A 14,953-nucleotide genomic window follows, 5' to 3' on the forward strand; every position below is an offset into this window, starting at 1 on the left:
TTTTATTGGTTTGCCATCTTGTAGAATTTTTATTAAATTCTTCAATTTTTTTATTTTTCCATAAACTCTATTCCTCTTTCAAGGCGTTTCCATGGTTTATGATCCTCAAGGAATTCTAAGCCAAGAATTAGCTGATCTACTTCATTCCTGGAATTCCCCCAATTTGAACTTCCAATTCACCAATATTTATCAATCCTTGGTAAGTTCCTCTTTCCTTCTGTGAGACCTCGATTCTAATCATCTAATCTCAGAATAAACAATAATTACGCATACAAGATCTAAGATTAAAAGTAAAGTTTTTTTTTTTTTTTTTTTACACAGGGTGACGCGCGGGCGCGCCACCCGAGGCGCGGGCGCGCATACAGCCCTGCCCGGGCCTCCGAGAAAGGGAGCAGAACGCGCGAGCGCTCCTCACCAGGCGCGGGCGCGCATGGCCTGCTGTTTTAGCTCAAAATAAGGCTTCAAAAGTGCAATCCAACACCCGGAAAGGCTCCGACATGATCCAACTAACATTTTTCCAACAACGAAGTATTCAATTACAAGAAAGAGTAGAACATGCATCAATTCTATGTTCCAAAATCCAAAATACAAATCGAGTTCGAATACAATCTAAGTTCGATTTCAAATTCGACTTCTACAACAACAAGGCCTCACTCTATCAACTCGACCACCTAGCCATGCGATCTCTGACTCGGTCCTGCCCCACCTGTTGCCAAGCACACATACAAAGACAAGACAACAACCGGATAATCCGGTGAGAATAATATTCCCAGTAAAAGAGACAAACATGCAATATCATAAAAACATCTCAAACGAAATGCATCATCTTCTACATATTCAAATAACAACCATGCAATTCCACAAGCATGTCTAAAACTCAATTCATATGCATAAATGCAATGCATGTCTTTAAATCTGAGATTATCAAGTCGGATAATCAAAACATTTCAGCTTTTGCTTTTGGGATCCCGAGGACGAGATCACGTAAACAACTCACCGACTCTCCCGATCGAGGTGGTGCTACGTATCTCCATCCTCTAGACTTTGGTGCAACTATAAGGAGTATGCTAGCACTAGGTGAAACAGCTACACCCAGGCCACTCACAATATAATTCCCAAAACGTCTATCATCAAAAGGGCCGTCCTGCCCGCTATTCAAATCAGGGTTCATATGCTCAATATGAATGCAATGCAACATAACTCAAATAATCAATTAACATGCAAGTATGTGATTTTTCCGGAACACTCGAATCAAGTCGGATTCGAGTCATTCGTTCCATTCCATTCCAAGTCATCTTATACCTCTTTTCAACAACGTCGATGCTCCAAACCTGGAAACAACATCGATACAAGAATTCAAAATCAAAATTCTATTCCAAATCAAGTTCAACGATAAAGATAATTCAATTCAACTTTCGAGGATGGATCAACTCGATACCAAACCTCGATCAACTCTTCAACGATTCGAAAGTTGCCAATTCGGAACTCCACGATCTTCAACTAATCTGCGGAGATAAAATCAATCCAATATCAGTCCATTCAAAACGAGCAACTCCCAAAAACTAAAACGAATCTCCAATTTCCAAAATCTCAAACCTTCGGCATAACGGCTATAAATTCAACTAACCGAAAATGCAAACAGCATAATATCACTCTAAGCAACTCATATCAATCAACATTCAACCAAAACAATCCAATTCCAACAAATCACAAAACTCACTATTTCAAAAATCCCTTCAAAAATTCATAACAAATCCGAACGTCGCTCTAATTTAAAACTGACAGATAATAAACGATCAGAACTCCGCCAGGAACAACATACTAGAATCTAAATCGATTCTAACCACCTCCGAAAAACAAACATATCCGATCGGAGAAATACTTACGGTATAACGAAGCTCTCTCAGCCGTGATCGCTAATCTGCCTTCAGAAATAATTTCTAACGGACGGATCGAGCTCGGGAGGAAATCCAAAAGCTTGAAACTCACGTTGAGTTCTTCAATGGGGGAGAGAAACGTTTGGGAGGGATGAAGGGAGAATGGGAGGCTTAGTCAAAGTCTAGATATTATAACAATTCCATTTTTTGCGTTTTAGTCCCTGAAAATTCCGAAATTTGTAAAGTAGTCCCTGATCAAATACAAGTCGTCTCTTGAACTCTGGAATCTCCGATTATCTCAAATAAACTCATTTAAGATAAAAACGGGGCGTTACAATTCTCCCCCTCTAAGAAAAGATTTCGTCCTCGAAATCAAACACGGTTTTAACACGAACTGTATCTCTCAACTTATTCCTTCAAGTCCGTCAATCAAAAGTCGACTCATTCTCGTCAGAATAATCTTCCTCTGCTTAGTCACAATTCGATTCATCTTCTATCTCGACAAGAAATTTCCATCTTACAACCATAGTTTTTAAACGTCTAAACAAAAAGGGCGATTCTGCCCGCTGAATCAAAGATAGGCTCAAGATGAAATCATAATAAAACATAACAAAAACTCAATCCATCAACCAAATACGAGTTCCACAAGCTAGAACAAGTATCGATGCGATATGTGATTTGAAAGGGAAACTCGAGAACCAACTGTCCCGAGTATGCTATCCCGCTACGATGACTGCTTTTACCTTTCAAGGCAGTAGCTCCAACTCTGGATAAGCTACAACAAAAGATTGTATCAAAAGCTATACAATCTAAACAACAACAACGTCACTAGGTTGATTTTCTATATCGTTCTTTGTCCAAATCTCTGAAACGAACAATTGCTGCTAACTTCGGGTTCGACAACTCCAAACAAATCTATAAGGAGACAATAACTGATCAACATAGCGATCAACTCAATTTTCAAGTTCAATACTCCAAAATAGTTCAAATCTCCAAGAATAAAGAATTCTATCAACTAGTGCTAATTCAAGCACTACAGGTCATGGCATAACTTCAAAAGTTCAACTCATCTGCTCTGGCTGTCCGTAGCTCTGAGGGTATCGAACTGAAAAATTTGAATTCAGACAACAAAATCTCATCGAAATCTATGCCGAAAGAACGAGTGCATCAAAAATCTCTGTCTAAAATGACAGACTTCGGCAAAAACAAGACATCTGACTACCTCTGAAAATATATCAATCTTCTAATCTTGACTGAAAGTCATCCAGTACAGAAAATAATAGCAGATTCCAGCAATAGGTCACTCTAATTCAGATAGTAGATAAAATAAGAACAGTTCAAAACATCGGTTGCTGCATAAAATTCCTCAGATAAAGATTCGCAGTCAGAATCTCAAACAATCTAATCTTCTTTTCTGTCTCCAAATCAATTTCATCTGTGAAAACAATTTCTCCAACTCCAAATATTATAACAGATCACGTAAATTTCCTCATAAGACAAAAGATAACAGATCTTCAAATCAATAAGATCGCTGCGAGCTCAAAGTCCAGATTCAGACATTGAGTCTCGAGTGTCTTCAGCTATCTCGATGCATCAAGCTAATAAGTGATTCTTCTGAACAAGAATACATCCCGTAAATTTCGATAAGAAGAGATCGCTGATCGACAGAAATTCCATCATCAAATCATATAATCGAAGAAGACCAATCAATCCGAAAGAATTCAGACATCGAAGAATAACGTACAACTGCTTGGTACCACAATCTGCTATCCAATTCTCAAAAGCTCCGAAAGATCAGTATAATTCTCATTCCACAAAGATAAGAAATCAACGATAAGAATTCATAACCTCTACTAATTCTTCTGAAAGATCCGGTTAATAGAACAACACTACTGGAGTATTCATCAATTCGACAATTCAACAATTTAATAGAGGCACGTTAAACATAAACAGATTCTTCAAAAAGAAGGCAAGAGACTCGCCAGAATCTAACATTCCAATAAGAATAGGGAACTCAATATCGAACGTTACCTGATCTGTCATTATCGGGTGCAGCCTGAGTCTGCTGATCCTCAGACAAAGCAAAGACTCATGCCTGCTGTCTGGGAGGCTGGCTTCCATACTGATTACTTTCCTGCCTATTCTGCTGCTGAGGTTGGAAAGAGTGAACAGAAGGTGCTTGCTGCTGAGGCTGAGCTGTCTGTCTCAAGAATTTTCCACTCTGTGCTTGCTCAGGGACACGCTGAGGACACGTTCTTGCAAAGTGCCCCGCCTGGTTACAAATATGATAGCTTCCAAAAATACCTCTACACTGATCACTGGAGTGACGACCTCCGCAATTTGCACAAGACATGCCTGACTGTCCCGAACTCTGTCCCGATCCATACTGTCTCGAACCACTAGAGCTCGAAGAACTGGTTCCGTGCTTCTTAAACTGCTTCCCTTTCGGATTATAGTATTCCTTCCTATTACCTCCACTGCTACCACCTTCAAAACTCGATGGTTGATTCTGAAATTGAAAAGGTTGTGCCTGAAACTGTTCTTGCTGCTGCTACGGCACAAACTGACCTCCTCTCTGTCTCCATAAACCTGCTTCAGCACCTTTTGCGTGATTCATGGCATCCGCAAAATTGTTAGGCCTATTGGTGTTTACCAACGTGAAGACGTCGGGGTTCAAACCATTAATGAACTGGTCGGCTTTAGCTTTCTCATCGCTGGCAATCAGCGGTGCAAAACGTAACAGACTATCAAACTTGGCTACATACTCTTCAATATTCAAATTCCCCTGCTTCAGATTTGCAAACTCGGCTCCCTTGTCCTTTCGGTACGACACGGGGAAAAACCGCTTATAGAACTCAGACTTGAAAAGAGCCCAAGTAATTTCCATACCTCTACTCTCCATTGCTTTCTTCGTCATAATCCACCAGTTCTTAGCAACACCACGAAGCTGTAACCTGGTTCGGCGGTCATTTGAGTAATCGATAGATTCAAACAGCTGATCGATATCATCCAACCAACTCTCACAATCAATTGGATTTTCAGTGCCCATCAACAACGGCGGATTAAAAGACTGAAACCTCTTCAGCAGGGTTTCCATAGGTGTCGCTATAGCATCCATCTCAACAGTTTCAGTACTAGCTTGCTCAGTAGCAGGAATAACTGGTGGTGGGTTCCTGTTAATAACTCGTCGAGGACCCATCTGATTATCAAAGGTTAGGACACAAGATATCTCAATCGCTGCAATTCGGTGCCCTTGCAACCTCTCAGAATTCCGGATACAGGTGAAATACAGTTCATATCTCAAATAATTCATGCTTCATATTTCAAATCACAAAATCATGTAAATCAAGTAATTCTCAACAACAAAGCATGCTCGCATGGTATTTAAATAAATCAATTTAAATAACTCAACCACATGCGAGAATCAATTCATGCAGACTCGATCTACCCCGCTCACTTCTAAATTCAGTCCAAGAATCTTATTGCTCTGATACCACTTAATGTGAGACCTCGATTCTAATCATCTAATCTCAGAATAAACAATAATTACGCATACAAGATCTAAGATTAAAAGTAAAGTTTTTTTTTTTTTTTTTTTACACAGGGTGACGCGCGGGCGCGCATACAGCCCTGCCCGGGCCTCCGAGAAAGGGAGCAGAACGCGCGGGCGCTCCTCACCAGGCGCGGGCGCGCATGGCCTGCTGTTTTAGCTCAAAATAAGGCTTCAAAAGTGCAATCCAACACCCGGAAAGGCTCCGACATGATCCAACTAACATTTTTCCAACAACGAAGTATTCAATTACAAGAAAGAGTAGAACATGCATCAATTCTATGTTCCAAAATCCAAAATACAAATCGAGTTCGAATACAATCTAAGTTCGATTTCAAATTCGACTTCTACAACAACAAGGCCTCACTCTATCAACTCGACCACCTAGCCATGCGATCTCTGACTCGGTCCTGCCCCACCTGTTGCCAAGCACACATACAAAGACAAGACAACAACCGGATAATCCGGTGAGAATAATATTCCCAGTAAAAGAGACAAACATGCAATATCATAAAAACATCTCAAACGAAATGCATCATCTTCTACATATTCAAATAACAACCATGCAATTCCACAAGCATGTCTAAAACTCAATTCATATGCATAAATGCAATGCATGTCTTTAAATCTGAGATTATCAAGTCGGATAATCAAAACATTTCAGCTTTTGCTTTTGGGATCCCGAGGACGAGATCACGTAAACAACTCACCGACTCTCCCGATCGAGGTGGTGCTACGTATCTCCATCCTCTAGACTTTGGTGCAACTATAAGGAGTATGCTAGCACTAGGTGAAACAGCTACACCCAGGCCACTCACAATATAATTCCCAAAACGTCTATCATCAAAAGGGCCGTCCTGCCCGCTATTCAAATCAGGGTTCATATGCTCAATATGAATGCAATGCAACATAACTCAAATAATCAATTAACATGCAAGTATGTGATTTTTCCGGAACACTCGAATCAAGTCGGATTCGAGTCATTCGTTCCATTCCATTCCAAGTCATCTTATACCTCTTTTCAACAACGTCGATGCTCCAAACCTGAAAACAACATCGATACAAGAATTCCAAATCAAAATTCTATTCCAAATCAAGTTCAACGATAAAGATAATTCAATTCAACTTTCGAGGATGGATCAACTCGATACCAAATCTCGATCAACTCTTCAACGATTCGAAAGTTGCCAATTCGGAACTCCACGATCTTCAACTAATCTGCGGAGATAAAATCAATCCAATATCAGTCCATTCAAAACGAGCAACTCCCAAAAACTCAAACGAATCTCCAATTTCCAAAATCTCAAACCGGCGGCATAACGGCTATAAATTCAACTAACCAAAAATGCAAACAGCATAATATCACTCTAAGCAACTCATATCAATCAACATTCAACCAAAACAATCCAATTCCAACAAATCACAAAACTCACTATTTCGAAAATCCCTTCAAAAATTCATAACAAATCCGAACGTCGCTCTAATTCAAAACTGACAGATAATAAACGATCAGAACTCCGCCAGGAACAACATACTAGAATCTAAATCGATTCTAACCACCTCCGAAAAACAAAACATATCCGATCGGAGAAATACTTACGGTATAACGAAGCTCTCTCAGCCGTGATCGCTAATCTGCCTTCAGAAATAATTTCTAACGGACGGATCGAGCTCGGGAGGAAATCCAAAAGCTTGAAACTCACGTTGAGTTCTTCAATGGGGGAGAAAAACGTTTGGGAGGGATGAAGGGAGAATGGGAGACTTAGTCAAAGTCTAGATATTATAACAATTCCATTTTTTGCGTTTTAGTCCCTGAAAATTCCGAAATTTGCAAAGTAGTCCCTGATCAAATACAAGTCGTCTCTTGAACTCTGGAATCTCCGATTATCTCAAATAAACTCATTTAAGATAAAAACGGGGCGTTACACCTTCTGTTATAAATATTAAATCAAGTTACAAGGGAATTGGTTCATATTATTTGTAATTTTGAATACTATTTTTTATTTCTTTACATCCTTCTGGAGATCTAAATTTTTCTTTTATGGAAAACTCTTTTTCTTCAGGTGGAATTTCATGTAAAGGAAACTTTTCCCATCTTCGACTCATCATTCGGTCACCCTGGAAGGATAACCTTCGGGATTATGTTTTAAGATATCTGTATAGAACCGGTTTGTCTTGAATCTGAATATTTGTTTTCTGAATTAAGGGAAACTCGATCTTTTTTGGGTAGATTGCTTGAGCAACCTTTTCGAAAATTTATGGGATTTCAATAAACTCATTTCTAATAAATAATTATGAATTGTGTGTATTAGAAAGAGCATAAGAAATTTTATATGTAATAGAATATGGTCTATTATCTTCCTTCATTAATCGTTTTTCCTCGAAATTTTGATGTAACGTCAAGGCACGACTAAAGTCTCTGTCCGCTAAATTGTAGGCTATTCCTGGATAAATGACTCCTACAATTTTTTCTACACATAAATTTCCTGAGATAGTTCCTAGAACAGCGTCTTGTATATTTCCCATTTTTTTATCGCATACTACGATGTCTATGGGTGGATCTATTCTTTCTTTTAAAGTAGCTTTGATCATTATTTGGATTGCTCCAATATGAATCTAGGACATCGTCCTTGCTACTTCACTTTTTAGCTTTTGCAATTCTTCTTTTATTTCTTCAAAAGTAATTAATTGCATCTCAGTCTGATTACTAGTTAATTTCATAGGGATTGTCATTTCCCTTCTGGATAACTTGTAAATCAGATTGTGCCTTCTTTGTCTAAGCCCCAGGTTTTCTAAGACTCTTTCCACTTGTTCTGCCAAAAATCCTTGATACTTCTGTTGAGTAGAATTTTCTCTCATAATTCTTTGGATAATATTATGAGATATAGTAATTTGACTAAAAAAACTCAGCCAAACTTTTATATGTTTCATGTCGAAACATTTCTTCTTTAGTCTGATTTTGAATTTGATTCATCATCAGATTCTTCTTGACTACATAGTATTTCTTCCTTGTATATGCTTTCGTCTGAGGGTATATCCTCAAACTGATATACTTGGACAAGATCTTGAAACAAGACCGCATCATCCATATCTGGTGTTGCTTCAAAGAGTTTGAATCCTTTATTCTTATTTTCTGGACAATTTGTTGAAATATGTCCCCTTGCTCCGCATGTCCAGCAGTTATAATTTTTAAAACTTTCACTTGCTCTCATATGAGTTCTACTGAAAGTTCTTCTGGATGGTATTCTTCCCCTGCTTTGAGATGATCTTTTTGCTGGGGATGTTCTTGTAGGTCCACTTCTTTTCCCTGATCTATAAGATCTGGCCTTTCGTTTGGACCAAACTGTTATTGGTTTTCAAGAACCTCTCATTCTTTTAATATAGGGATTATTTTTGAATTTCTTTCTTTTAAATCTCTGTGATATATTCCCAATGATTGTTGGGAGATCATTTTCTCTACAACGTAAAGGAGTACGTTTATTTATACCCTTTATCTTTTTGTAGTACTGCCATGTGGCACCATTCTGTCAATTTTTCTTTCAGAAAAGAGGCTCGTCTTGTCAATGTATCTGGATTACCTGGAACGTATTCTTTTATTAGCATTTCTCTCCAGGGGCTTGACATTTTTGCGAAAAATAGATGAATAGCTATATTTTCCTCGACTCCCGAACTCCATATGTATTTAGTGAATAACATAATGTATTAATAAACTAAACAGATATCATGCAACTCAAGACTATACAGAGCTTGAGTATATCTTTTCTTTTTCTCCGTATCTTGATTATTGAAATAGTCAACCCCTATAAATTGTGTTTTAAATAGGGTGACCATTCTTCCTTCAATCTCACTTAGGGATTCTCCTTCTAAGAATGATTCTTTAGTCTTTGGCATAGTCATTTCCCAAGCTATCTTAACAGATCTCATTAGACTCATTTTTAGAAGTTTAATGAATCCTTCTTTATTGAGATCTAATGTTCCTGCTGCAATTATCATAGCTGACGTCCAATCATCTATGAGATCTTCTCTGTTTTTGAAGACCAGAACATCAAGGTTTAACATAACCCCATAATCATGTATCGGATCTAAAACAGTTTTTTCGTAAGGAGTTTGATGGAGTGAGATTTTTACTCCTTATCCTTGTTCCTGTTGGATGTGAATTTTCTCCAACCTGAAATTCACTATGTGGTTCTTTTGTTTTAACCATATATCTCGGAGGATTCCCAGTAGGTTGTTCACCTTCAGGAGAATTCATCTTTAAATATAAGATTTGCAAATGAATCTGCAAGATCTCGTAGATCCGTAAAATTTAATCTTTCTAAAGTAGCCATCAGATATTATTTTTCTCTGATATTGCTTTTATAAGATTAATCATCATTTCTTCATCAGTTAAAGGTTTTTGTACCATTTGCTTTTACATTTCTGATGTAACAAAGGTTCGGTACCAAACGAGAGTGGTAACCTTCCTCCTTTCCTAGAACTCGATGTTTGTTCTAGATTTTAGATTTTCATTTGAAGATCTCTTAGAGTTACAAGAATTTCTTCTTGTTTCTTAAGGATTTATTCAATATGTCGAGGTATTTTATACAGATTGTTGCTGCAATATTGTACCATCTTTTGGATTTCTCTAAGATCTCCGGAGAGCATAGAAAAATCTGGGGTAATCTCTAGAAATTGAGAGTTAGAAATCATATTTCTTAATCCATTCAGAGCCTACAAAAACCAGATCTTTATTAATTAAGACATGTTGTAAAAAATCTATTTTAAATAAATTCACTTGTTTATAAAATTTCATATAAATGAAATCCCCCTGGTTCAAACCTTCGTTTGAAATATTTTTTGTTGAAAATCTCCTCATCAACAAAGACAAGTATGATTTAACAAATAATATTATGTCTCACTAATTAACCTAAAGCTTTGATACCATTTTGCGATTATATATAATAAGGATGTTTTTTATTCTTTTTAAACCTTTTAGGAAGTTAAAACATAGTTTTTTGGTCCTAGGGAGTAAATCATAACTTATACTTGGTTTTGGGAATTTTTCTTTAATTTACTCTATATAAGTATATATATTGTGATTATAAATATGCTTCAAACAAAATTTCGTCCATTAGTGAAAAAAATGTTTCTGGCTACACCCTTGTGAATTACGTCGAAAAGTAGCTATAGCATGTTTTTATGACATAATATATATACTAGTAGTTGAGACATATATATTGCGTATATAACAAGATGCACACACATATATATCATATATATATATACATATATAAAGACGTAATATTTTTTTTTGAGGGCGACGAAATATATTTATATTTTAAAAAATTTCATATAAATTATGTTTAATATTAAATATAAAAATATCAAACATTATATTTTTGTGAAACTCATAAAAATGATAGCAAAAAAAAAAATTAAAATAGTTTCTTTGTAATATTTTTTTATTGTAAATGAATATAATAAGTCTAAAATTAAAAATACAGATAAATATAAAATATAATTCATTTAAGATATTATATTTTTATATAAGATACACATTTATTAAAATAGGTCATTATAATTTTTTATTAAATAAAAATATACTGTAATTAATTTGAAAATGAGAATTTTTCGTTATCAAAACACACATCAATAAACCAAATTAGTTACTCTAAATCCCTCAATTTAAATTATAACTTTAATAATATGAGTAGGTTTCTTGAATATATACTCCGCTCTTACTAGATTGGGTCATGATGTGATTCGATAGAGTGAGCTTTCAAGTGGTACAATTATTGAAGGAAATACATTTGAAAGTGAAGTGTATATATAATTGTCAATGTTATGCTTCCATCCACTAAATTCTTTCCCTTGGTCTGTGGCAGAAACTACTTTAGTGTTTTCATGAATGTCAAAATTTGTCACGATCAAACGACACCCAATCCAAATCTATAATAAATTTATATATGCATATCTATCATACGTCAAAAAATCATTACCAATATAATACTAGTATATTTGGCCCGATAACAATGGATTTAGCATAGGTCAATCCTAAGTTATATAATCCACATTAAATTTTTTTTATAACATGTGCAAGTTTTTAACTTAGCCTAATAAAAGTTCACATTTTTCACACCCGAAGCCCAACTCACCTCAATTCTAAGGCACAACTTTACTTTTTTTGAACGGTACAATGTAATTACTTATTTGTGATATTATATATATATATATATCATACTAATATATAATTTATTATATTAAGCTCAAGTTCACCAAAACTTTAATTCTTGAATCCGTTCCGGGCCACCGCATAAAAAAGTTATGGCTAATGACAACCGATTCCTTGAGAGTGAAGGCCTATTCAAACTTTTAGGATATATATAGATCAGCCGAAGACTAATAAGGATGGGCCGATACCCAACCCGGTCCATAGAATAGAGTGGGCTGATTGATGCAGATTTATTTAGCAACGTGTTGTGTGAGTTGGGCCACATCTAACCCGCTTTATTAAAAAACTATTTTTCTTTCCCTTTTTTTTCCCCTTAAAAAAAAAAACTATTTTTTCTTCAAAACACAGTACAATGCTTGGTAGCAAAAGTAAAAACATTTATAGGGTTGGCGCGGTCCCGTATTAGACAATCAAATATTCGATTAAAACATAATCAAACTTTCTAAAATCAATTTAACAGAACTGTTTTTTTGACAAATTGAAACGATCGAAATTTAATACGAAAACCGAGAAAACCGAACGGAAAAAAATCGGTTATTTTTTGGTCGGTAACCAATTAACTGAACTTTTAGATTTTTTTTTAAAAATAAAGTTTTAATTAAAAATGTATCCTAAAAATTGAATTTTATGAAGTTAAATTTTATTTAATAAAAAAATATTTTCCAACTCTAGTTCTATTGTCCAATAAAATGTTATTAAAAATTTGTAATATTTATATCCTAATAATAAACTTTATTAGAAAATTAAATAATATTCTTTTTTAAAAAATAAAAATTAGGTTTGTTCACTTAAGTACCGAAGGTTTATATTAAAACACAAATTCGAAGCGAACTCACCAATGTTTTTAAAAACGAAAACAGAACTTTCGAATAAACTGAATTTATTTTTCAAATTTATTCAGTATGGTAAGTTATTTTAATTGAAATCAATATTTTGCTTTACCAATATCTGTCCAATCATCCCAAAAATTTACAACAAAAAATTATTTTCCAAATCTCGCAATTGTTCCATTTTTTGTTATTCTAAGTTGAATACCTAACTAGGTTTTTTTTTTCTATTCTTTCGCTATAGTATTCCCCGCTCAATACAAGCTCGATAATAATTACAACATCAATAATTCTAAAATATTTCAACCAATTGATTATTTTTCTCAAAATTTGCAACAATTTATTTTTAGGGTGAAAATCCAAATTCGAAAATTCATATACATCATAAGTTGATATTATCGCAATTAAATATTCGAAATAATTTCAAAATTGTCGAATTTTACCTTGAAGTTGTATAATTTCAGAATCTACGATAATAAATCAACCAATAGAGAGAATGAAGTGTTCTATTTTTAAATATTTTTTCTGCATGGGACCGTAAATTTCTAAGATTAAAACTAGTAATTATTATTATTATTTATAAATCTGGATCCCGCCCTAACCTTACGCTCCCTGCCCATATCCTATAAGATACATTAAAATATCAAACAACATGAAACTTTATTAAATCACCTTTACTGAACTTGACATTATTTGACAATCCATACGACAATTTACATATAAGTCCAATAATAAATTTATGATCCTGACATTTCTTTCCTAGCTTGTTGAGAGATATGATATAGAATGATTATTCACAAAAAGTCACATGAGATTTTATCACAAATAATTTTGCGAGATGGATCACTTACTTGGTCCAATTTATTAAAATTATTATTTTTATGTTAAAAATATTACTTTCAATCCAGATATGAATCAGCTCGATCCGTCTCATAAATATAGATATACGAAACTATTAGGAGACCTACTAATAGATCTATAATCTTTAGACAGGTTAACATAGTGCATATTTACAATAAAAAATAATTTTTTTTTATGGGTCAGATCAAATAGGAGACTCAATTGACCCGTGACACCGTCTCATTAAAGTTTTTGTAGGTCTATTATGATACGGTTTCACATATATATCTATATCCGTGAGATAGATAAACCCGATCCATATTTATAGTGAAAAATATTTAAGAAATAATCTCAAGTTAGTTTCTTCAAAAAAAAAAAAAAAAAAAAGCCTAACTGATGTTCCGGATCTGAAATAAACTTGAGAACCAAGTTTTGTAGCCCAGGAGATAATTTCAAGGCAAAAAAATTGGTTAAGATTTTATAATAGCTAGTTCAAATGATATATTGATCCATATTCTGCACTGAATTTTCATGTCATTAATTTGACTTACAAAACATGACAAAAGGCAGGCGAATATCTGTATAAGCAGCGAAAACTAGATAGCTAGCGGTCCAACGATATCTAGTGGAAGTAACATATTAACTACCGAATAATGCATGTTCTAAAATCAAGTTTAGGTGCAATGATGCTTTAAAAATATGGTTTACTTGTCATTATACACGTAAATGATATGGACACTACCTAATTTTAATTAAATTTTATTAATCATGTCCATATCCTATACTAATTTAATCAGACGTGTTTAATCTGCATTAATTTGTTTGTTTCCAAGTTGTTTTGAAAATATTTGAACAGTTTAATATTTTAACTCAACCAATCTCCACATTGACCAACACGTCCCTTTCGATTATCGTTGTAACCAAAAATCTCGAATTATGGGCATATATGCAATCAACTAATTAATATATATATACTTTTTTTTTTCCAAATATATATATATACACATATATTTTATCATGTTTTTTTTTTGTATGGTTCCACGAATGGCGAAGGGACATATTTTATTATGATTTTATGCACATTGAACCATTCAAAATTTGAGATGGCTAGTTGGCCACACATGCATGATACAGGATTAATTTTTCTAACATTATCTCGGTACTGCCAAATCCTAGAAAAAGAACAAGGAGAACATGCCGGTTTTCACGACAATGATTCTATGCGTCATATATTTAATTTGATGATGATACATATATATTGTGAAGATAGAATCCGCTACACTTTGACGTTTACGGGTTAAATTCTCGAATTAATACTATAGTCCACAAATCACATTAGTTAAAGCTCACCTAAAAAAGTGTTAATCGGGAAAATAAAACTTTTGACCATTTGTCGAACGCTTACTTGTTCCATCAACTCAAACTTATATATGGGTTAGTCGATGCTACACTGAGAGTGTTTCTCCTCTTATTTCAATATCATTAGATCACGTGGGACTCCTATATTTTGTATGAAAATTGACATTTGTGTTGATAATCCAATGGTTGTAATTTGACCACATCATAGAAAGAGAGATACTCCAAGTGTAACATAGAATAATCACTTAGGATGGAGTAACTCAATTCAGGCACACACAATCCTAGCTAG

Source organism: Henckelia pumila, chromosome 4 (assembly GCF_033568475.1).
Source record: "Henckelia pumila isolate YLH828 chromosome 4, ASM3356847v2, whole genome shotgun sequence".
In the NCBI taxonomy this organism is placed as follows: Eukaryota; Viridiplantae; Streptophyta; class Magnoliopsida; order Lamiales; family Gesneriaceae; genus Henckelia; species Henckelia pumila.